The 27,267-nt window shown below is 46.5% G+C and overlaps 2 protein-coding genes across 2 annotated transcripts in view; one reads left to right on the top strand and one right to left on the bottom strand.

The window, feature by feature from the left end:
- The window catches only part of LOC124775293 (rab3 GTPase-activating protein catalytic subunit), a gene marked incomplete at its 3' end in the record, with an annotated part of 470,052 nt that overhangs the window by 271,154 nt on the left and 171,631 nt on the right, over positions 1-27,267 (top strand). The window lies entirely within an intron of this gene.
- Positions 1-27,267, bottom strand: part of LOC124776707 (TLR4 interactor with leucine rich repeats) — a 312,067-nt gene that overhangs the window by 183,190 nt on the left and 101,610 nt on the right. The gene's annotated exons all lie outside the window — the stretch shown is intronic.

Here is a 27,267-nt window from a genome sequence, read left to right as displayed (position 1 = left end):
GTTACCTGAAGACCAAGCTGGTCCAGTGTTGATAGGGTGATGATGTTGGACGCTGGAGAGAAATCGACGTTCTAGCTCATCTCGAAGGTGTTCCTTCGGGTTCAGGTCGAGCCTGTGGGCATGCCAGTTCATTTCAGGAGTGTTACTGTCCAGAAACCGTTTCTCACAGATGCAGCGTTCATAACAGGGTGCATTGTTATGCTGATACACACCATCATCGTCTCCCAACTGTTCCTCTCCTGTGTGCGGTTCGTAATGGTGTAAAACTGTTCATACCTTTCCCTATTTTGCGTTTTCATAAGCCCAATAAGGGTCCACACTCTAACCACGCAAAACACCTCCACCTCCTCCGTACTTCTCTGTTTATATTAGATGTTATGGCAGGTAACGTTCTTGAGGAATTCCTCGAACCCAACCTCTTCCAGCGTACTGCTTCACGGTATAGCATGATGCATCACTCGAAACCATTCGCTTCCAGTTATCCTTTGTCCAGTAGCGTCTCTCCATGTAACGCCTTAAGGAATGTGTGGCTCATGAGGAGCTGATGGAGCATTGTAGCTTACTTTTTATTACTCCATGCGGATAGTCATTGTTCCAGCTGGAATGATGGTCCAGTTTTTGAAGAACTAACATGTCTGTGATCGACTTGTTATTCAGATAACATCCGGTGAATAGTCGGCGTTCGAGGTCGCTGAGTAATTCTGACCGACCCATCCTACTGTTACTGCCACTCCACTGGCAACACAATACACCCTGCCTCCTTTTATCCTGGCAGGTCCATTTTTCGTGAGATATAGTAATCAATATCACATTGCATAGTGGTTTCTCCACACTTTTGACCAGCTTGCGTACATCTCTTGTTGTTGTTGTTGTTGTTGTTGTTGTTGTGGTCTTCAGTCCTGTGACTGGTTTGATGCAGCTCTCCATGCTACTCTATCCTGTGCAAGCTTCTTCATCTCCCAGTACCTACTGCAACCTACATCCTTCTGAATCTGCTTAGTGTATTCATCTCTTGGTCTCCCTCTACGATTTTTACCCTCCATGCTGCCCTCCAGTACTAAATTGGTGATCCCTTGATGCCTCAGAACATGTCCTACCAACCGATCCCTTCTTCTAGTCAAGTTGTGCCACAAACTCCTCTTCTCCCCAATTCTATTCAATACCTCCTCATTAGTTATGTGATCTACCCATCTAATCTTCAGCATTCTTCTGTATCATCACATTTCGAAAGCTTCTATTCTCTTCTTGTCTAAACTATTTATCTTCCATGTTTCACTTCCATACATGGCTACACTCCATACAAATACTTTCAGAAACGACTTCCTGACACATCTATACTCGATGTTAACAAATTTCTCTTCTTCAGAAACGCCTTCCTTGCCATTGCCAGTCTACATTTTATATCCTCCTTACTTCGACCATCATCAGTTATTTTGCTCTTCAAATAACAAAACTCCTTTACTACTTTAAGTGTCTCATTTCCTAATCTAAATCCCTCAGCATCACCCGACTTAATTCGACTACATTCCATTATCCTCGTTTTGCTTTTGTTGATGTTCATCTTATACCCTCCTTTCAAGACACTGTCCATTCCGTTCACCTGCTCTTCCAAGTCCTCTGCTGTCTCTGACAGAATTACAATGTCATCGGCGAACCTCAAAGTTTTTATTTCTTCTCCACGGATTTTAATACCTACTCCGAACTTTTCTTTTGTTTCCTTTGCTGCTTGCTCAATATACAGATTGAATAGCATCTTATTAACTCTCATAAATGCAGCTGATGGAGACTTGCCGGCCGCGGTGGTCTCGCGGTTCTAGGCGCGCAGTCCGGAACCGTGCGACTGCTACGGTCGCAGGTTCGAATCCTGCCTCGGGCATGGATGTGAGTGATGTCCTTAGGTTAGTTAGGTTTAAGTAGTTCTAAGTTCTAGGGGACTGATAACCACAGCAGTTGCGTCCCATAGTGCTCAGAACCATTTTTTTGATGGAGACTTAAATCTCTGAAATGTGTACTCGAAGTAAAATAGTTTGCGACTGGGAATAGTAAACCTGTGATTAAAACAACTGTGGAGATTGCAATAACATTTGTTTATTATTGCCGGTTTCGACTTATGTTAAAGCCATTCTCAGATTTTTTAGGCCCTTCAAGGGTAGGAACAGCAAAGTTACACACAAATACTACTATATATGGCGTCAAAAGAAAATAGAGAAATGCTGTAGCGTTTACCCCTATGGCTGGTGCTGCCGGCTCGTCGGTTCTACATGCGATACCACAATCGTACACTGTGACTAATGGCTGTGGAGCCACGGGTTAAATAGTGTGTGACGGAATTCATAGTCGGCGCGGGAATTGCACACTGACCCGTGGCTCCACAGCCATTAGTCACAGTGAACGATCACGTGAAGAACCGAGGAGCCACCAGTACCAGCCATAGGGGTAAACGCTGCAGCATTGCTCTATTTTCTTTTGACGCCATATATAGTAGTATCTGTGTGTAACTTTGCTGTTCCTATCCTTGCAGGGCCTAAAAAATCTGACGATGGCTTTTACATAAGCCGAAACCGGTAATAATAAACAAATGTTATTCCGATATCGACCATTGTTTCAATCAAAGTTAGCACCAGATGGCTGCGCTCCATCGACAATGTTGTCTAAATTTATGAACAGTAAGCCTGTATTTTCAAGTGGTATCAATAACACTCACGATAAAACCCAACCTAATATGTGATGGTATTCAGTATCATAGAACCACCTCTGGTCTGAACTACACTTTGCATTGCGCTGTCGATGACCTTAGCGCTTTGGATAATTTGAGAAGAAGAAAATAGCGACTCGTCGGACCGCACTACACGCCTACAGTCAGATACTGTTAAGTTTCTGTGTTGTTTGGCCCACTGTGACGCTGTGAGCCACAGCCTTTTGCGAGGCACTCGACTAAAAGAAAATGATCGTGTGCTCCTCCATTCGCAGTGTTTGCTGGGAAACTGGTTGACGTGGACCAGAATTCACTGACAGCTGCAATTCCAGTCAGGGTTGAAACCGGCTGTCGTTGACAAGACGTGAAACTCGTCCCCGCTCACAATCGGTTAGGATCATGTAACGACCGCTGCTGTTTCGCCTTGTTCAGTTGGCTGCAGTTGCTACACCGTTACTTGTAGACACGTTGTGTAGTCCTCATTGGTACAGCTACAGATCAGGCAGGTTCTGTCACGGTGTTCTGACGGACACCTCGAAACACAATAGGTCATTTCTGTCACGTCTCCAGGTGGGTCATTTCCGCCATTCTGTCACGTTTCTAGGTCTGTCTATCTTACGGCACTGATTCCATCCAACCGGCTGGCACATTCTCATAACTTCACTTCGGCATAGATCCAAATGACGACCTGGTTTTACGCCGCCTACAAAGTTGAGTAGCGATCAGCGTGTTCTTTCACGGGCTCGACTAATATTTTTCTTCACGATGAGCTTACGTTGCACTGAGCTTAAATGGATATTGAGATTGCAGAAGGTCGGCCGATAGTTGCCTTGCGCTGCACCTCCCATGCGTTTTGTGTTACAATTAATCGACCGCTGCTACAGACCGTGGGGTCAAAGAGGGTACGCACAGCTGAAGTGTTGTGCTAGTGCTGTCGCGACGTGCTGATCAGCGCTTCGACAGAAACATCATTAAGACTGCCCTGACGAAGAGAAATCAGAGATACCAAGAATCCTGGGTTGTGTCCGTGTGTGTCCACTGGCTGGAAGTAAATATATGTTCCAACGAGTCTATTTGCTACGAGTTGGCAAGCATATCACCAATGGTCAACAGAGATGGTGTTTTTTTTAGTCATCAGGCTTCTGACTACTGAGATGCTGCTAGCCTGCGCCAATCTCTTTAAGTTCATAGTAGCATTTGCAGCCTCTGTCGCTCAATTACTTGCAGGATGTATTCAAATCTCTGTCGTCCCTTACAGATTTTACACCCGCCTCTCTCTCCTCTCCTCCTGTCCCCAGCCCCCCCCCCCCCTCCTTCATTTCCATCTAGTACCATGGAAGTTACTCACTGACGTCTTAACACATGTCTTATCATCCTATCCCTTATTGTTGCCAGTGTTTTCCATATATTGCTTTCTTCTTCAGTTGTTTATAGGACCTCGTCATGCCTTATTTTATCAGCCCGACAGATTTTCAACGTTTATCTGTAACACGAACACCAGTTTTCCCCGCAGTCCATATTTCACTACCGAACGATGCTGTGTTCCACACACACATTCTCAGAAATTTGTTCCTCAAGAGCCTGTGTTTTACCAGTAGGTTTCTCTTGGACAAGAATACCCTCTGCCTATGCTAGTCTGCTGTTCATGTCTTTCTTGCTCATCTGACATGGCTTATTTTGCTTCGTAGGTAGCAGAATTCCTTAAGTCCGTCTACTCTGTGACCAACAACTTTGATGTTAACGTTCTTGTTATTCCATATCTGCTGCTTCTCATTACTTTTGTGTGTTTTTGGTTCACCCTCAATCCATATTCTATACTCATTAGACTTTTCGTTCCATTCAAAAGATTTTGTAGTTCTTTTTCACCATCACTGTGGACAAAACTTTCATCGGCGAATCGTATCACTGATGCCGTTTCACTCTGAATTTCATTTCCACTCTTGAACCTTTCTTTTATTTCCATCATTGCTTCTTCATTGTACAGATTGAACAATAGGGGCGAAAGACTCCATCCCTGTCTTACACCCTTTTAAATCCGAGCACTTCGTTCTTGGTCGTCCACTCTTATTGTTGCCTCTTGGCTCTTGTATATATTGTATATTACCCGTCACTCCCTGTAGCTTACCCCTATTTTTCTCAGAATTTCGAACGCCTTGCACCATTTTACAGAGCCCAACGCTTTTTTCAGGCCGACAAATCCTGTGAACGTGACTTGATTTTTCTTTAGTGTTGTTTCCATTATCAACCGTAACATCAGAATTGCCTCTCTGCTGTCTTTACCCTTCCTAAAGCCAAAGTGATCATCATCTAACATATCTTCAAATTCTTTTCCATTCTTCTGTATATTATTCTTGTAAGCATCTTGGATGCATGAGCTGTTAAGCGGATTGTACGATAGTTTTCGCACCTAGCTGGCCTTGCCGTCTCGGAACCGTTTGGGTGATATTTTCCCGACAGTCTGATGGAACATCGCCAGCTTCATACAGTTTACACACCAAATTGAATAGTCCTTTGATTGCCATTTCCCCCTTGATTTTAGACATTCCAATAGAATTTTATTCATTCCTTTCGTTGCAGGCATGGGTAGGAGATGTAAATTGAAAAATTGGAAATTTGTGGTAAGTTCCTATGGGACCAAACTGCTGAGGTCATCGATCCCTAGGCTTACACACAACGTAATCTAACTTACGCTGAGGACAACACACATACCCATGCCAGAGGGAGGACCCGAACCTCCGACGGGGGAGCTGCGCGAACCGTGGCAAGGCGCCTAAGATCGCGCGGCTACCCCGAACGACGACGCAAATGGAGGTCGGTGATTTTACGGGTAACTCATATTCATCTTCGAAAAAGTGACGGTCTTGGTCGTGCTTCTAGAGTTACCGTGAGTGTGTATATTTGCCGAATAGGAACTTTTGAGAGAATTTCAGGGTGCTACTCTTGATGGAAGCAAGAATAAAAGCATTCGCATGAAGACGTGTACGGAAATCCGTGTTTTCCGTGATAGTTAACCGTACTACTGTCACTTAAAAAAACCCAGTAAAGTCCAAATTCGAAAGCAGGGACGTCAAAGAAGTACACCGCTTAACAATGAAAGCGCGCTTATTACGGACACTAACGTACAGACAGATAGAATTGCCTTGTGGACAAGTGCTAGTATTCATGCAAACAGTGACTATTCCAAAATATGCAAATATGATAAACAAGAAATTTCGAGAACTTTTTAGAAATGATAAATACTGAATATGATTTGAACTGGCGACCCGCACCCCATTGACCAGCGTCGGCTAACCGCTACTCCAGTCTGCATGCAGCACCCTACAGTATTGTTAACCTTCTAAGATTCAGTGTTGGTGCAGATTAGCATTGTACTGCCAGGCGCAACGACATAGTGGTATGGTAGTCAAATCAACAACTACGTGTGATGATATTGGAATGCAGTCGAGTGAATAAAAGTTTTTGGAGGCAGTAAATATGTACCGGTAACATTACTCAACAGAAATTCCGTTCCGGTTCATAAAACATTTACAGTTATACTGAGGCAACTGTGCGATAGTGTGTTCTCTAATAAAAGAGTTCAGCGTTTAGCGCGACCGCTTCAAGGTACTACACGGAAGCTGGATGGACAGGTTCTCAAACACCTGTGGTAAAACCCGATCATTAGTACGGAACAAAGAAAATAACCTTGTCGGTTTTCCTACTTGGAAACCACCGCCTTACTACTACCTACAGTGTGTACAAGAATTATAGCGAACAGATTTCCCTCCACGGAAGAGGTGTTGCCGATATATGTTTTTGCAACAAATCGACAGCATTTCACTAAGGAACTACTTTAGTTAGGGACGTCATCATCATCCAGCACGACTGAGATACGAGAGTTACAGAGGATCTATGGGTAGTGTTTTTCGTACCACTGATAAGGTATTCTCATGCAATTCAGGGTAAGTGCGGTTGGAAGGCGAATTTGTCCGTAAGTTTACCTCTCTTAAATAAGGAAAGGGAGATTAAAAAGCAGAGCGGTGTTAAGTAATTGATAATGAAGTACTGAGCTGTTTTTTGGAAACCTTTTATGTTACCGGCCAGGGGACTGACACAGGCGTCGTCCGCTGTTTCAGAGTCGTATAACGACATTAAGAAGTGTGCAGGGTTCAGTATCATGCTGAAATTGAGGCATGTGGAAATACGTGACTGACTCAACAAAGAACTGGCTGAGATCTTCCGACTCAAGCGGCCATGTACCTAAAGTAATTTGATATTGAAAATATATGTAACTGTCCAGTAAAGCTTCTAAATGTAGTTCTCGCAATTATCATTCGGTATCTCAAAGGCTGCCCTAACTTTCTCGGATACGGTATTGTTGTCATGCCTTGCTGAGTCACGCAGACCTTAGATATCTCATATCGTTCAAAAATGGTTCAAATGGCTCTGAGCACTATGGGACTTAACAGCTGAGGTCATCAGACCCCTAGAACTTAGAACTACTAAAACCTAACTAACCTAAGGACATCACACACATCCATGCCCGAGGCAGGATTCGAACCCGCGACCGTAGCGGTCACGCGGTGCCAGACTGAAGCGCCTAGAACCGCACGGCCACACTGGCTGGCTATCTCATATGGTATCTCCCAACAAGAGTACATTCTCTATTCACGAACCGGCAACAGCACGTTCCCAGTGGTGATAACTGGGTCGGCTTGTTCGCGTTTACCTTCTACAAGATGTGAACGCGTCAAACAAGCCCGCCGTAAAATACATGTCTTTAGCGAGGATGTCACAAACTACCGAGATAGGGTAAATAGTGCATTTATGAATATTACTCCTTCAATTTTTCGAAGAGCAGTTTTTGTAGCGGTGAGTTGGAAGACGCCCAATCCGACTTACAAGTCACCCGAAGTGTTTGTATATAGGAGGCTTTCGTCATGTTTTGTGGATTCTCAGAGCAAAACCTATGATCTAAGGATTAGAACTACAGGGCGAACAAATAGAACATGTCACAGTAATAAGAATAAGCGTCCGTTGAACTGAAACGTGCCATTATATATCTTTGAGTGGAGAATCTGCTGTTTTCTGGTTCTCATAAAGAAGAAGAAAACCTAGGCTATGGATGAGCCATTTTTCCGCAGTGTATTTTCTTCCATGAGGACTAGTCGCAGGTATGCAGGGGAATTCCGTTGTGAAATATGGAAGATAGGATAGAGGCACAGTCGCAAGTAAAACGATGAGGGCAGCTCGTGAGTCATGCCTGGATAGCTAAAAGGGTAAGAACATTGCATGCAAAAAGCAATGTTCCTCGTTCGAGGCTGTGCCCGTAACAGAGTTGTATTGTGCTAGGAAGTTTTAAAACAGCGTGTAGCTGAGTAGGCACAGTGTGTTCCAAAACGTTAGTTTTTTGAGGATTACCGAGACTCCAGTTGATTTTAGTGTGGTAGGTTTCTAGAATGCCTGAGAAAAAGTGAAGCACTCAGAAGACACCATCGGATGTGATTGTAACTACGGACAAGTACACTCCGTCGGGGGTTATGTATTTGCATTTTTCCATGACAGGTAGAACGACGACCAGAGTGCGTTAGTGTTGTTTGTGTTTAGTGTTGTTACCAGGCCTGGTGGGTATATAAGGTTCGCGAACAGCCTCAGATGTTGAGTGATCGCTGTGAACGCCACGAAATTGTTGTGTACTCCTGTGAGACAGGTTACCAGCACCCGACAGAATTTGAAAGGAACTGCATTTAGCAGGCTGTTCGAATCATGCAGTATCTAGATCTGTGGGGCATTCACATGTTACAGACTCCACTGTGCTGGACTGCTTGGGACGTTAGGGCAGACATACTCGTCGAGGTTACGGTGTACCACCTCCGACCACCATAAGGGAGGGTCGCCATGTACTGTACCTACCAAGCACATCAGAACCTCTTCACACGTGCGCCTGCCATCCGAGAATGAGTAATGGACTCCGTGCAATGTGCTGTGTCATCACGCCAGTAGTCGGAGACCAGCACGAACCGGACTAGGGAAATACCGACCCGAGTTTAGGCGGCCATCAATATCACTACACAGCCGGCTGCGTTTGGAGTAATGTCGTGACCCGGAAGCATGGATTGCTGATAAATACCGTTGCTTTGTGTCCAGCAGTGAGACGCGATTCTGCACTACCCCGGATGACCACTGTCAGGAAATATGGTGGTGACGTAGGAAGAGGTCTCATTCTTCTAACGTTTTGGAGAAGTAGAGCGGCGATGCTCTTGGGCTCATGGTGCGGGAAACCATCGTGTGTGACTTGAGGTCACGTTTGATAGTGACTGAGGCAGCTTTGACGTCACAGCTGTATGTCACGGACATTGTGCGCCCTCAAGTGTCACCTTTCATATAAAAGACTCGTGGTACTTTTTTTTCAGCAGGACAATGCTCTCTCATACGTGTCTACGAACTGTCTGCGTGATGATGAGGTTCTCTCGTAGCCAGCAAGTTCCGAGGTCTGTCGCAGATACCGGGTGGTTGTAATTAAATTTTCCCTATGTAACACGTTATAACACGGAAACTAATAACCGTGCGAGTACCAACTTGCTAGCATTAATGTAAAGGACATGGGGAAGCGATATAATGCAGAATCAGTTCAACTGAAATACTTTTAATGTGCTGTTGCAGCACATCATACCATTACATATCGGTACCATTACTGCTACGAAATGGGATCAATACGGTGCTCATCGGTGTGCAGAAGAGTCTGAAAGCGCAGGATTGCGTTCTGCAAAGCAGAACGAAGCATGTCCGTAGGTATGTTGCCTACTCCTCTTGATAGGCTGCGCTTCAGATGAGCACATGTGTGGATGTTCCCCTTCTAAATCAAGCCTGTCCTTTAGGCAGCCCTACAATCAGGAATCACAGGGAGTGAAATCAGGTAATCGTGCCGGCCAAAAATTTCAAAACGATCGGCTGATAATTTGGTCGTTTCCAAATGTGTTTCGGAGAAGCAGGTGAACTTCACGAGCTATGTGCGATGGGGCCCCATCTTGCATGAAAACTGTTCGAGTCCAATTCGTATTTCTCCTGTAGAGCAGGTATGACAAGCTGGCGAAATATTGCGCTGCAACGCTAGCCACTCACACTGCACGTCTTTGGTCCTTGAGTGCCAACCTTTTCAAAAAGGAATGGGCCAATGAGGAACGTAGCCGTGAAGCCACACCATACGATGACACATTCAACGTACGGAGCAACTTCATGCACAGTGTTCACCTCTCCCGTCAGAGAAAAATGAACTTCGTCTCTCCATAGGATGTTCCAGGGCCAGCCCTCGTGAACTTCAGTCCTTGCGACAAAGTGGAGAGCGAAGTCACAATGTCGTTATGCGTGCTGTGGTGGAAGCTGCAGTACGTATGGATCTTGTACAGATACCATTTGAGAATGGTTCCAGGCACCTTCGATACAGTGGGCCACGGGATGTTCAACTGTCGTGACACAGCACGCGCACTGCCTGACAAACGGGAATTGTGCGCAGCGTTGTCTGCCATAGCAACAGCGATTTCATAAACCAGTTGTGGTGCAACCGCTCGTCGGCCTCTTCCCGGAGCGACGCCCAGTTCTCCAGTTCATTCGAACTTTGTCATTATTCTCCGCACAGCAGGTAGAGGAGGAGGACCCTTCCGTAATCCTTTCAGCCGGCGATATTCTCGAAGTGCAGCTGCAGCATTACTGTTGTTTCGATAATAGAGCTTCCCCAGTAATGGCGTCTTCCTTTTGTCCTAGCTCATGTTGACAAGTCAAAAAGTGCAGTACGACTGGTCAGGTGTGTGAGACTATGAATCACGATAACTGATCATGGCACCTAGTGGCCATAGTTGGAACTGGACAGTGGCTCTGTGAATCACGGAAATCGAGGACCCCATAGCCTGGACATTAATACTACCGAGTTTGGTACTCGTACGGTAATTAGTTTTCGTGTTACAACGTGTTAAATAGAGAAAGTTTAATTATAACCAGCCAGTATAGCATGCGTGGGACCAGCTCGGGCGTCAGCTCCATCGTACTGCCAGTATCGAGGATATCAGTGAACAGTTACAACATTTTTGGGACACCTTGCGTCAAGGTAGGATACAACAGCATAATGACATCCTTCCCATCTGAATCAGTGCATATGGGGGTGCCGCGTGCTTTGTGTATTTGATTCTACACTCATGTTCATAAATTAAGGATAATGCTGATACATGGTGAAACAGCGCTCTGGTGGGCGATTTGCGGGTTTAAATCACATCGGGGTATGACCATGCGGTGCATTTGGTACGCGGTATTCGCACGCTGGTGCTGGCAGCAGTCCACGTACGCAGAGGTGTGTTGGTGCATGTCAGAGTACGGTACAGCGAGTAAGTGTGCAGACGTTTTCAGACGTGCTGATGGTGACTGTGTGTTGAAAATGGCTCAAAGAACACATATTTATGACGTTATGAGGGGTAGAATACTAGGGCGACTGGAGGCTGGTCAAACACAGGTCGTAGCATGGGCCCTCCGTGTGCCACAAATTGTGATCTCAAGATTATGGCAACGATTCCAGCAGCCAGGAAACGTGTCCAGGCGCTACAGTACGGGATGTCCACAGTGTACAACACCACAAGAAGACCGATATCTCACCATCAGTGCCGGCAGATGACCACGGAATACTCCAGGTAGCCTTGCTCGGGACCTTACCGCAGCCACTGGAACAGATGTCTCCAGACACACAGTCTACAGACGACTGAACAGACGTGATTTATTCACCTGGAGACCCACAAGGTGCATTCTACTGACCCCTGGTCACAGGAGAGCCCATAAAGCCTGGTGTCAAGAATACAGTACATGGTTATTGGAACAGAGGTCCCAGCTTATGTTCATGGACGAGTCCAGGTATAGTGTGAACAGTGATTCTCGCCGGGTATTCATCTGGCGTGAACCAGGAACCAGACACCAACCCCTTAATGTCCTTGAAAGGGACCTGTATGGAGGTCGTGGTTAGATGGTGTGGGGTGGGATTATGATTGGTGCACGTATGTCTTTGACAGAGGAATTTTAACAGGTCAGTTGTATCGGGACGTCATTTTGCACCAGTATGTCCGCCTTTTTGGGGGTGCAGTGGGTCCCACCTTCCTCCTGATGGATGATAACGCACGGCGCCACTGAGCTGCCATCGAGGAGGACTACCTTGAAACACAAGACATCAGGCGAATGGAGTGGCCTGGCTGTGATCCAGACCTAAACCTTGTCGCGCACGTCTGGGATGCTCTCGGTTGACGTATCGCTGCACGTCTTCAAACCCCTAGACACTTCAGGAGCTCCGATAGGCACTGGTGCAAGAATGGGAGGCTATACCCCAGCAGCTGCTCGACCACCTGATTCAGAGTATGCCAACCCGTTGTGCGGCCTGTGTACGTGTGCACGGTGATCATATCCCATATTGATGGCTGGGTACATGCGCAGGAAACAGTGGCGTTTTGTAGGACATTTGTTTCGGGACGGTTTTCTCAACTTATCGCCAATACCGTGGACTTACAGATCTGTGTCGTGTGTGTTCCCTATGTGCCTATGCTATTAGCGCCAGTTTTGTGTAGTGCTACGTTGTGTGGCACCACATTCTGCAATTATTCTTAATTATGAGCATGAGTGTATTTTGTAATCACTGGAGGAAGGTCCCCCATATCCTCTGAAGCAGTGAAGATTCGTTTTGTTTCCCCTTCCCCTCCTGACCCCTTCAATTTTTTTGTCAGGCAGTGTATATTTTACGATGGTTGACGTTTGTGAAAAATACAAGCACTAATCTGTAAACAACAATTTGATCACCATGCTGTAGAGGGAGGTACAAAAATAGCATCATTTATTTCAGCATCCGTTGAAGTCCGTCTCCTCGCTTTCGAGAGATAAAATGCTCGTTTTATTGGATCGGTAAATTCAGCTGCAGTAGTCGCTGAAAAAGAAGCGCGCGGAATGAAAACGAAGTGCAGACGGCAGATTCTGGTGCTGAAGGTCACGCATGTCACGCACGGCCCGGCGTTGACTGCCATACACAACTCCCATTACGGGTCGGCGTGCGTTTCGCCCACGCCGCGCCCGATTCTGTCAAGGTCGCCAGCTGCGTAATTAATGACCACAAGGCGGCTAAGCCGGATTACAATGGACTTTAACATAGCACGTATTTGGATTGTATCTTGGTGACTGGCTGTTCCATTTCCAGTGTCCCGGTGACTGGCTGTAGATCCTGTTTTTCTGCTGTATCTGCATAAGTTCTTCCGATATTTGCAGCATTACTCCACGATTTTGCATATGTTGTTGTAATGTTGATCACTCCCACTCCGATCAGCTCGGATCGATATCATAATGTACGAAGACAGATCGCGTAGTAAATTAAGAGCGCCCCATTTCAGCAATCTGTAATTCGCTGCTGCTTGTAGCTTCTCCTGAGGGCCTACCAGACAGTTGGATACCCGAATTTGTTCATACTGAAATGTGGGGTAGCGTTAATGTGCTTTCACTGCTCATATAACCGTCGTGCACGGGCATTGCGTCGGATAGGACCTTATCTAGTATAGCACCAAATGACCAGAGTTTTCTGTAGCAAAATGATTAACAAATGGCTGGTTCTAGAATTGCCTTAAGGACGATCAAAAAAATATTTTTGCTTCTCCTTGTAATATTTATGAGTATTACCTTCTTTCACGCGGAATGGAATTGATAACACAGTGTGGGCATGGGTTGTCAATATAATAAGGTTATCTGCCACAAAAGTTTCTTGTGAAGCCAGTGAGTTATCCTAGAAATATTTTGCCATGGGAGATGAATGAATGGAAACAAACATAGATAATAGTTGATTTAATTTCCCACCGGATAAGCGTACCTTGGACGTATAATTTCTAATGTATATTCTGGAATATAGCGTCTCTCTTATTTGATAAAGCTTTCTGCCTCTATAAAACAAAGTGGCGGTAAGTATTCTGACTCCGCGATACAACTGGCTGAGCAATCCAGTTTACAAATTGGAGGAAGGTAGCGGCATACAATGGCATCAGTGCGACTTAACTACAGTTGAAATTGGTAACTAGTTTGCTTTCTTAATAACTTGTTTATTTGTCCCACTGTTGCGTGTTACGAAAATAACGAGCAACCCAAGTTATAATGCATCCCTTAAATTTTGTTTGTTATGTGAAACCACAAATTTGGAAGACTTGCTTGTACTAACTGCCTTTGCCATGTGGAGATGAATACGCTACTTTTACTGGAGTACCCATATCCACCCAATCTCAAGAATTGCACCACAAAAAAAAAAAAATATTTGTCTGTAGAATATTCTATGTTTGAATCAATAATTGAATAAGCGTGTGGCCGAGCGGTTGTAGGCGCTTCAGTCTGGAACCGGGCGACCGCTACGGTCGCAGGTTCGTATCCTGCCTCGGGCATGGATGTGGGTGATGTCTTTAGGTTAGCACACTGGACTCGCATTCGGGAAGACGACGGTTCAATCCCGCGTCCGGCCATCCTGGTTTAGATTTTCCGTGATTTCCCTAAATCGCTCCAGGCAAATGCCGGGATGGTTCCTTTGAAAGGGCACGGCCGACTTCCTTCCCCGTCCTTCCCAAATCTGATGAGACCGATGACCTCGCTGTTTGGTCTCTTCCCCCAAACAATCCAATCCAATGTCCTTAGGTTAGTTAGGTTTAAGTAGTTCTAAGTTCTAGGGGACTGATGACCTCAAATGTTAAGTCCCATAGTGCTCAGAGCCAGTTTTTGAATACGGGTAGAGTTTCTGCAGCTCTGTGTAAGTAATTAATGAGTCAGCGTTATTATTGGTTTATTATAAGTTATGAACTTGTTCTGAACACACTGACATGATCATTATTGAGCATATCTGGGATGCCTTGCAACGTTCTGTTCAGAAGAGATCTCCACGCCATCGTATTCCTAGGGATTTATGGCCAGCCCTGCAGGATCTATGGTGTCAGTTCCCTCCAGTACTACTTCAGACGTTGTGTGGAGTGGTTGCGCCGTTAGAGGCCCTATGTCACTGACTGCGCGGCCCCTCCCGCCGGACGTTCGAGTCCTGCCCCGGCCCTGGGTGTGCGTTGTTCTAAGCATAAGTTACTGTAAGTAGTATGTAAGTCTACGGACCGATGACCTCAGCAGTTTCTTCCCTTGGGAATTCACAGACATTTGAACATTTTAGAACTGCTTCAGACATTAGTCTAGTAGTCCATGCCACGTTGTGTTGCGGCACTTCTGCGTGCTCGCGGGGACCCTACACGATATTAGGCAGGTGTACCAGTTTCTTTGGCTCTTCAGTGTACCGGGTGATCAAAAAGTCAGTATAAATTTGAAAACTTAATAAACCACGGAATAATGTAGATAGAGAGGTAAAAATTGACGCACATGCTTGGAATGACATGGGGTTTTATTAGAACCAGGCGCTCCACCCCATATTGCTAGACGCGTGAAAGATCTCTTGCGCGCGTCGTTTGGTGATGATCGTGTGTTCAGCCGCCACTTTCGTCATGCTTGGCTTCTCAGGTCCCCAGACCTCAGTCCGTGCGATTATTGGCTTTGGGGTTACTTGAAGTCGCAAGTGTATCGTGATCGACGGACATCTCTAGGGCTGCTGAAAGACAACAACCAACGCCAATGCCTCACCATAACTCCGGACATGCTTTACAGTGCTGTTCACAGCATTATTCCTCGACTGCAGCTATTGTTGAGGAATGATGGTGGACACATTTCCTGTAAAGAACATCATCTTTGCTTTGTCTTTCTTTGTTATGCTAATTATTGCTATTCTGATCAGATGAAGCGCCGTCTGTCGGACATTTTTTGAACGTTTGTATTTTTTTGGTTCTAATAAAACCCCATGTCATTCAAGCATGTGTGTCAATTTGTACCTCTCTATCTACATTATTCCGTGATTTATTCAGTTTTCAAATTTATACTGACTTTTTGATCACCCGGTATATACTCAGTTCCGAGCCCTCTCAAGGAACACATCGGCTGGTATTCTCCCTAGTATATGTCGATCTTGACAACAACTCAGACTATGTTGGCAGCTCTGTGACCGATGAGTTACTTCCTGGTTGTAAAATTATCGCACTAAATTTGCTCAATAAACTACTAATTGTCTCTCTAAGCACTCTAATCTCTCTCTTCGTACTACCATGATTTATCCTCCAGAAATACGATGGTGGCAGCATAATTCTGGGACAGGTTTTCTAAATTTACCCAACACAGTTCCGGGAGAACTACCTGGTACTACTGAATGGGACACCGTGTGTGTGTGTGTGTGTGTGTGTGGGTATGGGAATGTGTGGTGTGTAATTACCCTGACTTCGCGGCCAGTACCCAGTAGCGACGGCCACCGTGACACTGGCGCCTGACGTTCCGGCTTCGCTCTCTTTGGGAGAGTGGGCTCGCCTCGGCCTGTGTTTACTGCCTGCGCCGACACGCGTGCCCGGCCGGCGCACATGTGTGGCCGAGGCGAGGCGCGGCTGGCCGTGTGTGGAAAGCGTGGCGGCCCGCCCCGCGGCAGACGCGCCTCCCCTGCTCGTCGTCGTTCCGTGTGTCTGAGCCAGGGGCTCGCGGTTTTCCCGCGCCAATTTCTACGCGACACCGATCCCAGCGCCAGTTTTCTCGTCGTCAACAGCCGCCTGTGAGAGATTTTCACGGTACGCGGACACGTACTTGCAGGCTTTTGCGCTGGAGTAGCGGTTTCCGCGGAGAATTACTGTGACGTGTAGGCGAGACGAAACAAGCCAAACGCTGAGAGATAGTCCAGTGTGGGCAGAGGGTGAGAAAGGGGCTAATGATGAGGGGGGGATGCCAGTCAACCGTTGCTTCTCCGTCCGCTTAAAGCCCTATTCATATGAAAAGTAAGCACAAACATGCACATACAAAATGACGCCTTTTGTGACAACACAGCCTGGAAATTCACTTTGTTCACCGTTCAGTTCCGATCAGGAACAGGCCAATGAATTACAGCTTCGTTGCAACAGAGTCCGCGGCTGAAATAATATTTGTTAATGACGATAAACGGCAGCATTTTTGTGATAACTTTTGTTAGAATATCTTTTAGTTTTGCCGTTTTCTTTACTGTACAGTTTCGGTGCAGTGTTGACGGGAATAAGATTTCAAGGTAGTGCGGATTAGTTACAGAGAGCAAAAGGTTATTTACATCTTGTACACAAACAAACAGTTTTAGGAGTCGACGGATATAAAAAAAATGGCTCTGAGCACTATGGGACTTAACTTCTGAGGTCATCAGTCCCCCAGAACTTAGAACTACTTAAACCTATCTAACCTAAGGACATCACACACATCCATGCCCGAGGCAGGATTCGAACCTGCGTCTGTATCGGTCGCGCAGTTCCAGACTGTAGCGCCTAGAACCGCTCGGCCACCGCGGCCGGCGACGGATATAAAAGGCAAGCAGTGTTTGAGAAGGGGATGCGATAAGGTTGTAACCTATCTCTGATGTTATTCCTCCTGTGCATTGAAAAAACAGTAAATGAAATCAAGAGAAATTTGGAGAGAAAATTATTGAGGCAGAAGAAATTAAAATTGTCGTTTACTGATTACATTGCGGTTCTGTCAGAGACAGCAGTTGAGTAAAATGGATAGCGTCTTGCAAAGACGTTACAAGATGAACACCAAGAAAAGTAAGACAAGGATAATATAATGTGGTCGAATTAAATCAGGCGATGATCAGGGAATTAGATTAGAAAATGAGAAAAATGAGACACTAAAAGTAGAAGTTAAGTTTCTCTGTTTGCAGAAACGATATAAAATTCAGACTGACAATAGAAAGTATAGCATTTCTGAAAAAAAAAAACATACGACATACATTTATATTACGAAGTATTTCCTCAAGGTATTTGTTTGGAGTGCAGCCTTGCTCTGAAGTGAATCATGGGCGATAAGTAGTTCAGACAATAAGAGAATAGCAGTTTTGAGAATGTAGTGCCACAGAAGAACACTGAAGATTAGGTGGTTAGATCGAGTAACTAATGAGTAGGTAATCGAAGGAAGGATAGGCTATGATGTCACGATCGACGAAGCTTTCCGGATACATTCGGTACGCCTGTACCACCACGTACAATAGCGACTGTTAACCATCCGTTGCCATGGGTAAAGGAATCATTGATGTCGATGCTGAAGTTCAGTCTGCAACCACAGAAGACTGCGGGTCCATCCAATAGAGAGTGTGCAGCGACAGATTTGATAGTATTCTTTTTCTTGTCGGCGGCTGATGTTGTCATTTCGACGTCTTCAATTGTTTTATAGAAGATACCGTCGTCGTGCAAGACAGACAATATATAAAACAATTGAAGACGTCGAAATGACAACATCAGCCGCCGACAAGAAAAAGAATACTATCAAATCTGTCGCTGCACACTCTCTATTGGATGGACCCGCAGTCTTCTGTGGTTGCAGACTGAACTTTTGATCCATACAAATACAGTTTCATTAACAGATATCTTACGTCTACTACGTGTATACAAGGAGAAGGGTGAGGGTGACATGTATGTTGATTTGCCGAAGTCTTTATTTGCATTTTCTGTGACATGATATGTTCGATAGGCTATGATGTCACGATCGACGAAGCTTTCCAGTCCGGATACATTCGGTACGCCTGTACCACCACGTACAATAGCGACTGTTAACCATCCGTTGCCATGGGTAAAGGAATCATTGATGTCGATGCTGAAGTTCAGTCTGCAACCACAGAAGACTGCGGGTCCATCCAATAGAGAGTGTGCAGCGACAGATTTGATAGTATTCTTTTTCTTGTCGGCGGCTGATGTTGTCATTTCGACGTCTTCAATTGTTTTACACTCCTGGAAATTGAAATAAGAACACCGTGAATTCATTGTCCCAGCAAGGGGAAACTTTATTGACACATTCCTGGGGTCAGATACATCACATGATCACACTGACAGAACCACAGGCACATAGACACAGGCAACAGAGCATGCACAATGTCGGCACTAGTACAGTGTATATCCACCTTTCGCAGCAATGCAGGCTGCTATTCTCCCATGGAGACGATCGTAGAGATGCTGGATGTAGTCCTATGGAACGGCTTGCCATGCCATTTCCACCTGGCGCCTCAGTTGGACCAGCGTTCGTGCTGGACGTGCAGACCGCGTGAGACGACGCTTCATCCAGTCCCAAACATGCTCAATGGGGGACAGATCCGGAGATCTTGCTGGCCAGGGTAGTTGACTTACACCTTCTAGAGCACGTTGGGTGGCACGGGATACATGCGGACGTGCATTGTCCTGTTGGAACAGCAAGTTCCCTTGCCGGTCTAGGAATGGTAGAACGATGGGTTCGATGACGGTTTGGATGTACCGTGCACTATTCAGTGTCCCCTCGACGATCACCAGTGGTGTACGGCCAGTGTAGAAGATCGCTCCCCACACCATGATGCCGGGTGTTGGCCCTGTGTGCCTCGGTCGTATGCAGTCCTGATTGTGGCGCTCACCCGCACGGCGCCAAACACGCATACGACCATCATTGGCACCAAGGCAGAAGTGACTCTCATCGCTGAAGACGACACGTCTCCATTCGTCCCTCCATTTACGCCTGTCGCGACACCACTGGAGGCGGGCTGCACGATGTTGGGGCGTGAGCGGAAGACGGCCTAACGGTGTGCGGGACCGTAGCCCAGTTTCATGGAGACGGTTGAGAATGGTCCTCGCCGATACCCCAGGAGCAACAGTGTCCCTAATTTGCTGGGAAGTGGCGTTGCGGTCCCCTACGGCACTGCGTAGGATCCTACGGTCTTGGCGTGCATCCGTGCGTCGCTGCGGTCCGGTCCCAGGTCGACGGGCACGTGCACCTTCCGCCGACCACTGGCGACAATATCGATGTACTGTGGAGACCTCACGCCCCACGTGTTGAGCAATTCGGCGGTACGTCCACCCGGCCTCCCGCATGCTCACTATACGCCCTCGCTCAAAGTCCGTCAACTGCACATACGGTTCACGTCCACGCTGTCGCGGCATGCTACCAGTGTTAAAGACTGCGATGGAGCTCCGTATGCCACGGCAAACTGGCTGACACTGACGGCGGCGGTGCACAAATGCTGCGCAGCTAGCGCCATTCGACGGCCAACACCGCGGTTCCTGGTGTGTCCGCTGTGCCGTGCGTGTGATCATTGCTTGTACAGCCCTCTCGCAGTGTCCGGAGCAAGTATGGTGGGTCTGACACACCGGTGTCAATGTGTTCTTTTTTCCATTTCCAGGAGTGTATATATCGTCTGCCTTGCACGACGACGGTATCTTCTATAAGGCATCTTGGCAGCGTTCAATGCAGTTGCCTGTGCAGCAGCAGCAGCGCGAATGATCCGCTGCGCGGGCAGCGCTCGCTTTTATAGACGCGCGATAGCGAGTCAGCAGATAGGGGACTTAGAATTTCACAGTGCCAGCCGCGCGTTATCCCGTACGCGGGCACTAGCCTCACTAGGTGCCCGCGTACACTGTTCGTCGCTCACTCCGCGGCTGGCGCGCTGCCAAGATTGCGTAGCACCACCAAGATGCCTTATAGAAGATACCGTCGTCGTGCAAGACAGACAATATATAAAACAATTGAAGACGTCGATAGGCTATGATGTCACGATCGACGAAGCTTTCCAGTCCGGATACATTCGGTACGCCTGTACCACCACGTACAATAGCGACTGTTAACCATCCGTTGCCATGGGTAAAGGAATCATTGATGTCGATGCTGAAGTTCAGTCTGCAACCACAGAAGACTGCGGGTCCATCCAATAGAGAGTGTGCAGCGACAGATTTGATAGTATTCTTTTTCTTGTCGGCGGCTGATGTTGTCATTTCGACGTCTTCAATTGTAGAAGACTGCGGGTCCATCCAATAGAGAGTGTGCAGCGACAGATTTGATAGTATTCTTTTTCTTGTCGGCGGCTGATGTTGTCATTTCGACGTCTTCAATTGTTTTATATATTGTCTGTCTTGCACGACGACGGTATCTTCTATAAGGCATATATATAAAACAATTGAAGACGTCGAAATGACAACATCAGCCGCCGACAAGAAAAAGAATACTATCAAATCTGTCGCTGCACACTCTCTATTGGATGGACCCGCAGTCTTCTACAATTGAAGACGTCGAAATGACAACATCAGCCGCCGACAAGAAAAAGAATACTATCAAATCTGTTGCTGCACACTCTCTATTGGATGGACCCGCAGTCTTCTGTGGTTGCAGACTGAACTTCAGCATCGACATCAATGATTCCTTTACCCATGGCAACGGATGGTTAACAGTCGCTATTGTACGTGGTGGTACAGGCGTACCGAATGTATCCGGAAAGCTTCGTCGATCGTGACATCATAGCCTATCGAATATATCATGTCACAGAAAATGCAAATAAAGACTTCGGCAAATCAACATATATGTCACCCTCACCCTTCTCCTTGTATACACGTAGTAGACGTAAGATATCTGTTAATGAAACTGTATTTGTATGGATCAGAGGTAAAGGTACTTGTGAATATGTTAAATTTGTGGGCGATTGAAGTGTGTGTGTGGGTGTGTGTGTGTGTGTGTGTGTGTGTGTGTGTGTGTGTGTGTGTGTGGAGGGGGAGGGGGGGTTGTCCTGGGAGACGAGGCGTTGAATGCAGTTAGTTACACGTTCCACACATCATTTGAATGATTCTTTTATCGAAATGGCGTCGAACGACTCAGTTTACAGGGTATGTACAAATGATTAGTATTAAAATTAATGAACACACAGCGCTACTAATGCAACTACACGAAGTGACCGTGCGGTTCTAGGCGCTGCAGTCTGGAACCGCGAGACCGCTACGGTCGCAGGTTCGAATCCTGCCTCCTGCATGGATGTGTGTGATGTCCTTAGGTTAGTTAGGTGTAACTAGTTCTACGTTCTAGGGGACTAGTGACCTCAGAAGTTGAGTCCAATAGTTCTCAGAGCCATTTGAACCAGTTTAAAAACATTTTGTTTACTGTCTACCGTTTTTAAGTACAAATTGGTGAATGCATTAAAAGGAGTCGTCTAAAAGAAATGATTTTAAGTTAGAGATTTAAAATTTGTTTCGTTACTTGTCAGGCATCTTATGATATTGGGCAAATGATAAAACATTTTTCTTCTTGCATATTGAACTCTTTTATGATCCACTGACGGCCTTAACCATGGATAATAAAGATCTTTTTCCCTCTAACGTTGTAACAGGCTGTAATGGATGAGGGTTGCAGCAGTTATTTGGACATGACGACGCTGAGCTGAATAGAGTAGCTTGGAGAGCTGCATTTTCAAGTGTGTGCTAACATCATCATCATTTCATGAATTAGCCTGTTGCCTCCTCCGAACTCATAAACAAAATTGTTACGTTCTTTTTCGGGGTCTTCCAATATCTCTTTTCCCATTCGGGTCGTAGTTCAGGATCTTCTGGCGAGTTCTGTGACCTGGCATTGCCATGAGTTGTTATCTCCAACCTTCACAGTATTTATGAATTTTTTTCATTTATGATGAAAATATTTGATTCTGTTCTAAGATCTTCATATCTAACCATATCTCTTGTCTCTTCTTGTGCAGCCCTTCGTCTTTCTTAGGAACCTCATGTGTGCTGTTTGATTTTTCTTTAACGCAGCATTTGCTTCCATAGGATAACACAGGAACCGCCATGATTTTTATAGACTTTCGTGATGGTCTCTCTTTGTACCTTATGGCCCTGTGTTCTGCTAATGGTACCACAAACAGTTTGGAATTTGTGTATTTTCAATATCAGAGTCAAAATCAAAACTTATAGCCCAACCTAAATAACAGATATGAGACACTTGTTCTGAAACTGAATTATCCAGAACAATTTTTGACGTTACTGGATATTTTCCTTGGACTGTCGTTATTTTCGTTGTATTGCTAGAAATTTTGAAATTGTACGTCTTGCAACTTTCGGTCTGCTGGTATGGTGATTTATGGAGCCCACGTTCGTTCTTTTGAATAATAACGATTTCATCAGCAAACAAAAGTACATTCAGGTGTTGTTCATTCGTTATCTTAATTCCTTTGTTTACGTTACATTTACATTTGCGAAGAATGAAGTCAATGTAAATATTAAAAAGGCTAGGTGATAGTCCACGCCGTTGTTTAGCGTCTTAGTTGTTAATTATTTCTTCTAGTTGGTTCCTATTTGTGTTTATTGCAATTCTTGTAGATTTGTAAACACTTTTCACTACCTCTATTAGAAGATGAGGATATCCACATTAAGACATCTTCTGCAGGCTATCTCAGCTCACACGATCAAAAACCGGATAGGTGTCGCTAAACACCCTATTTCTGTATTAAATTCCGGGTGTTTTTCTATAATATTTTTAAATATAAACACATTTTCTGTGTATGAACGACCTGATCTAAATCCCTTTCGTTCTTCAGATCTCGTAACTCTGTCAGGGGATTATAAAATTATTGGCAAACTCACAAACAGCCTCGGATGCGGGACTGGGTCAACTGAAGTGTTCTTTACAATTGGTCAAACGGGCGTATTTTGGTACAGTGAAATTTTGGTTGGTCGTACATACTAAAGGGCCAACGGACTTTCCGCTGTGGTACCACCGGTTCCCGTAAGATCATCGAAGTTACGCGCTGTCAGACTTAGCCAGCTTTTACATGGGTGACCGTTCGGTCTGCCGAGCGCTGCTGACACGCGGAATGCAATCAGCCCTCGTGACGCAAATTACTGAGCTGCTTGACTGGGAAGTAGCGGCTCCTGTCACGAACACTGACAACGGGCGGGAGAGCGGTGTACTGACCCCACGCCCCTTTGTATCCGCATCCAGTGACGCCAATAGGCTGAGGATGATACGGCGGTCGGTCAGTGCCGTTACGGTCTTCAGGGACCTGTTCGGACGGAGTTAAGGTTAGTTTAGCTCATACATTCTTAGAATCAGTTGGATGGCAGGACTTACATGGCACCAACTGGTTACTGAATATCAGTTATGCAGCCTATCGTCCGCCTGCTTAGCTGAGTGGTAACGTGTTTGCTACCGTGCTCCGGGCCCAGGTTCGATTGCCGGCCGCGTTGGAGATTTTCTCCGCTTGTGGACGGGCTGCTGGGCTGTCTTCATCGTCATCTGAAATAAGACTTGAAACCTGGCGGCCGAACTTCCCGTAAGGGACCTCCTGGCCGACAATTCCCCACGATCGTTTCATTTCATGTAAGCTAATTGTTACAAGTTGGGTTTTCACGGGTAGTAAAATGGTTGTGAGAGTGGCGCCTTTGCCACGGGTAGGACCAGAGCGGAAAGTGACCAGTCCACCCGCCGTGGAACATACACTACTGGCCATTAAAATTGCTACACCACGAAGATGACGTGCTACAGACGCGAAATTTAATCGACAGGAAGAAGATGCTGTGATATTAGCTTTTTAGAGCATTCACACAAGGTTGGCGCCGGTGTCGACACCTACAACGTGCTGACATAAGGAAAGTTTCCAACCGATTTCTCATACACCAACAGTAGTTGACCGGCGTTGCCTGGTGAAACAGGCAGGCCGCTGTGACCGAGTGGTTCTAGGCGCTTCAGTCTGGAACCGCGAGACCGCTACGGTCGCAGATTCGAATCCTGCCTCGGGCATGGATGTGTGTGATGTCCTTAGGTTAGTTAGGTTTACGTAGTACTAAGTTCTAGGGGACCTCAGATGTTAACTCCCATAGTGCTCAGAGCCATCTGAACCATCTGGTGAAACGTTGTTGTGATGCCTCGTGTGAGGAGGAGAAATGCGTACCATCACGTTTCCGACTTTTGATAAAGATCGGACTGTAGCCTATCGCGATTGTGGTTTATAGTATCGCAACAAGAGATGACAGGCATCTTACCCGCATGGCTGTAACGGATCGTGCAGCCACGTCTCGATCCCTGAGTCAACAGATGGGGACGTTTGTAAGACAACAACCATCTGCACGAACAGTTCGACGACGTCTGCTGCAGCATGGACTATCAGTTCGGAGACCATGGCTGCGGTTACCCTTGACGCTGCATCACAGACAGGAGCACCTGCGATGGTGTACTCAACGACGAAGCTGGGTCCACGAATGGAAAAACGTCATTTTTTCGGATGAAAACAGGTTCTGTTTACAGCATATTGATGGTCGCATCCGTGTTTGGCGACATCGCGGTGAAGGCACATTGGAAGCGTGTATTCGTCATCGCCATACTGGCGTATCACCCGGCGTGATGATATGGGGTGCCATTGGTTACACGTCTCCGTCACCTCTTGTTCGCATTGAGGGCACTTTGAACAGTGGACGTTACATTTCAGATGTGTTACTACCAATGGCTCTACCCTTCATTAGATCCCTGCGAAACCCTACATTTCAGCAGGATAATGCACGACCGCATGTTGCAGGTCGTGTACGGGCCTTTCTGGATACAGAAAATGTTCGACTGCTGCCCTGGCCAGCACGTTCTCCAGATCTCTCGCCAATTGAAAACGTCTGGGCAATGGTGGCCGAGCAACTGGCTCGTCACAATATGCCAGTCACTACTCTTGATGAACTGTGGTATCGTGTTGAAGCTGCATGGGCAGCTGTACCTGTACACGCCATCCAGTCTCTGTTTGACTCAATGCCCAGGCATATCAGGGCCGTTATTACGGCCAGAGGTGGTTGTTCTGGGTACTGATTTCTCAGGATGTATGCACCCAAATTGCGTAAAAATGTAATCACATGTCTGTTCTAATATAATATATTTGTCCAATGAATACCCATTTATCATCTGCATTTCTTTTTGGTGCAGCAATTTTAATGGTCAGTAGTGTACATTCAGACCAATGTAGGGGATTCAGCGTTGTCATCCGACCTGTTCTCTGAGAACTCGCGTTCGCCTAAGACTGTGCAGCGCCCTCCGTCGACCAGTGGACAGGCGTCGTGGTTATGGAGAAAGGCGTGCCGCCGCCCTTGCCCTTGGTGCCGCACGGCCCAGGCGAGGGAGCCTGCGGCCAGGAAAGCCGGACCAGACCGGACGAGACCCGCCCCTCCCCTCTACTCGGCCCTGGACCAGAAAACGCTCCCCGGCCGGCCACGCCGCCGCCAGCGGCCGAGCGAAAGTCTCGCGCAGGCCGAGGCTCACGCCGCGGACGGGACGCCAATGGGACCGACGCGACGCTCCGCTGCTGCCAACACGCTTCGAACCATTGTGAAGTGGTATGGCAGGGGTATTGTGTATTGAACAGTGGACCTAGAAACGACGGAGGGGATTCGTCGCGCCGTAGCCCTCAATGGTTCACAACATGGCAGGGGATACTTCCCATTGTATCACACACTGAGCATCCATCCCATTTCATTCGGGTACCGGTATAAAACACTTCTTAATTGCTGTTCTGCGTCCTCTGATTACTCCACCAATATGTTTGCGGTCCCTGTGGGAGCGACGGGCCATCCTAACCTTAGACAATATGAGTCTGCATGCTTTCGTGGTCCTTGTCATCGATGGTATTACACCGCGTTATACACTGATGAACCAAATCGTTATGACCACCTGCTTAATAGTTTGTTTGTCCGTCTTTGGAACGAAATGCGTCCCTGATTCTGCGTCTTAGGAATCCGACAATTTGTTGGTAGGTTTGTGGAGGTATGTGGCATTAGACTTGTACGCACAGGTCATCTAATTCGCGTAAATAACAGGCCGCTGATTTGCGTACGCCTTGATGACACCCAATAGCGACCCAGATGGGTTTCATAGGATTTACATAAGGCGAATTTGCTCGTCAAGACATCAAGTGAGTTCACTATAATGCTCCTCAAACCACTGTAACAAGGTTCTGGCTCCGAGACACTATTGTACTGCTCAAATATGTCATCGCCGTCGGGGAAGACATCAAGCATAAAGAGATGCACGTTGTTCGAAGCTGTAATCGTGTCTTCCATTACTACCAAAGGTTTCGTGCAAGCGCAGGAGAATGTCTCCCATAGTACAGTACTGCTCCAACCAGCCCGCGTCCGTGGCGCGATGCACGTTTCGAGCCGGCGTGCACCTTGGTGACGGCGTTTATGCGGACGACCACCGACCTGGTGTGGCAAAAATGTTATTTACCGAAAGAGACAACATGTGTACATTGATCGACGGTCGCATACCGACGGTCCCGTGCCCACTGCACTCGTTACTGATGATGTCACTGGGTCGACAAGTGAACACGTAGGGTGTGGTCTGCTGTGGAGCTCCATATTCAACGGTGTACGATGAAGGGGTGCTCTGAAACACTTGTGCACGCACCAGCATTGCGCTCTCTCGGCAGAGATGCCACAAATCAAAGCAGCAAAGCAGACAACCCTCCAAATCCCACGTTCTGGAAGAGTTGTGCAGGTCCAGCCATTAGCGCCCAGTAGTAGTTTCACTGTCCTTCTACCTCTTCCTGTAGACGCTCACGACAGTAGCACCTGAATATTCGACCAGCTTCTCCGTTTTCGAGATAGTCATTCACAGGCTCTGCGTAATAATAACCCACGATTGTCAAAGTCGCTTATCTCAAGGGATTTCGCGATTTGTAGCCTGTATCTTCGCTACGGTTATCTTCCGTCCGTGTATCCTCTGCTTACATA

The sequence above is a fragment of the Schistocerca piceifrons genome, chromosome 2 (genome assembly GCF_021461385.2).
Source record: "Schistocerca piceifrons isolate TAMUIC-IGC-003096 chromosome 2, iqSchPice1.1, whole genome shotgun sequence".
NCBI lineage: Eukaryota > Metazoa > Arthropoda > Insecta > Orthoptera > Acrididae > Schistocerca > Schistocerca piceifrons.
Note: the sequence above shows the minus strand (reverse complement) of the source record. Positions and strands in the feature narration are given on the sequence as shown.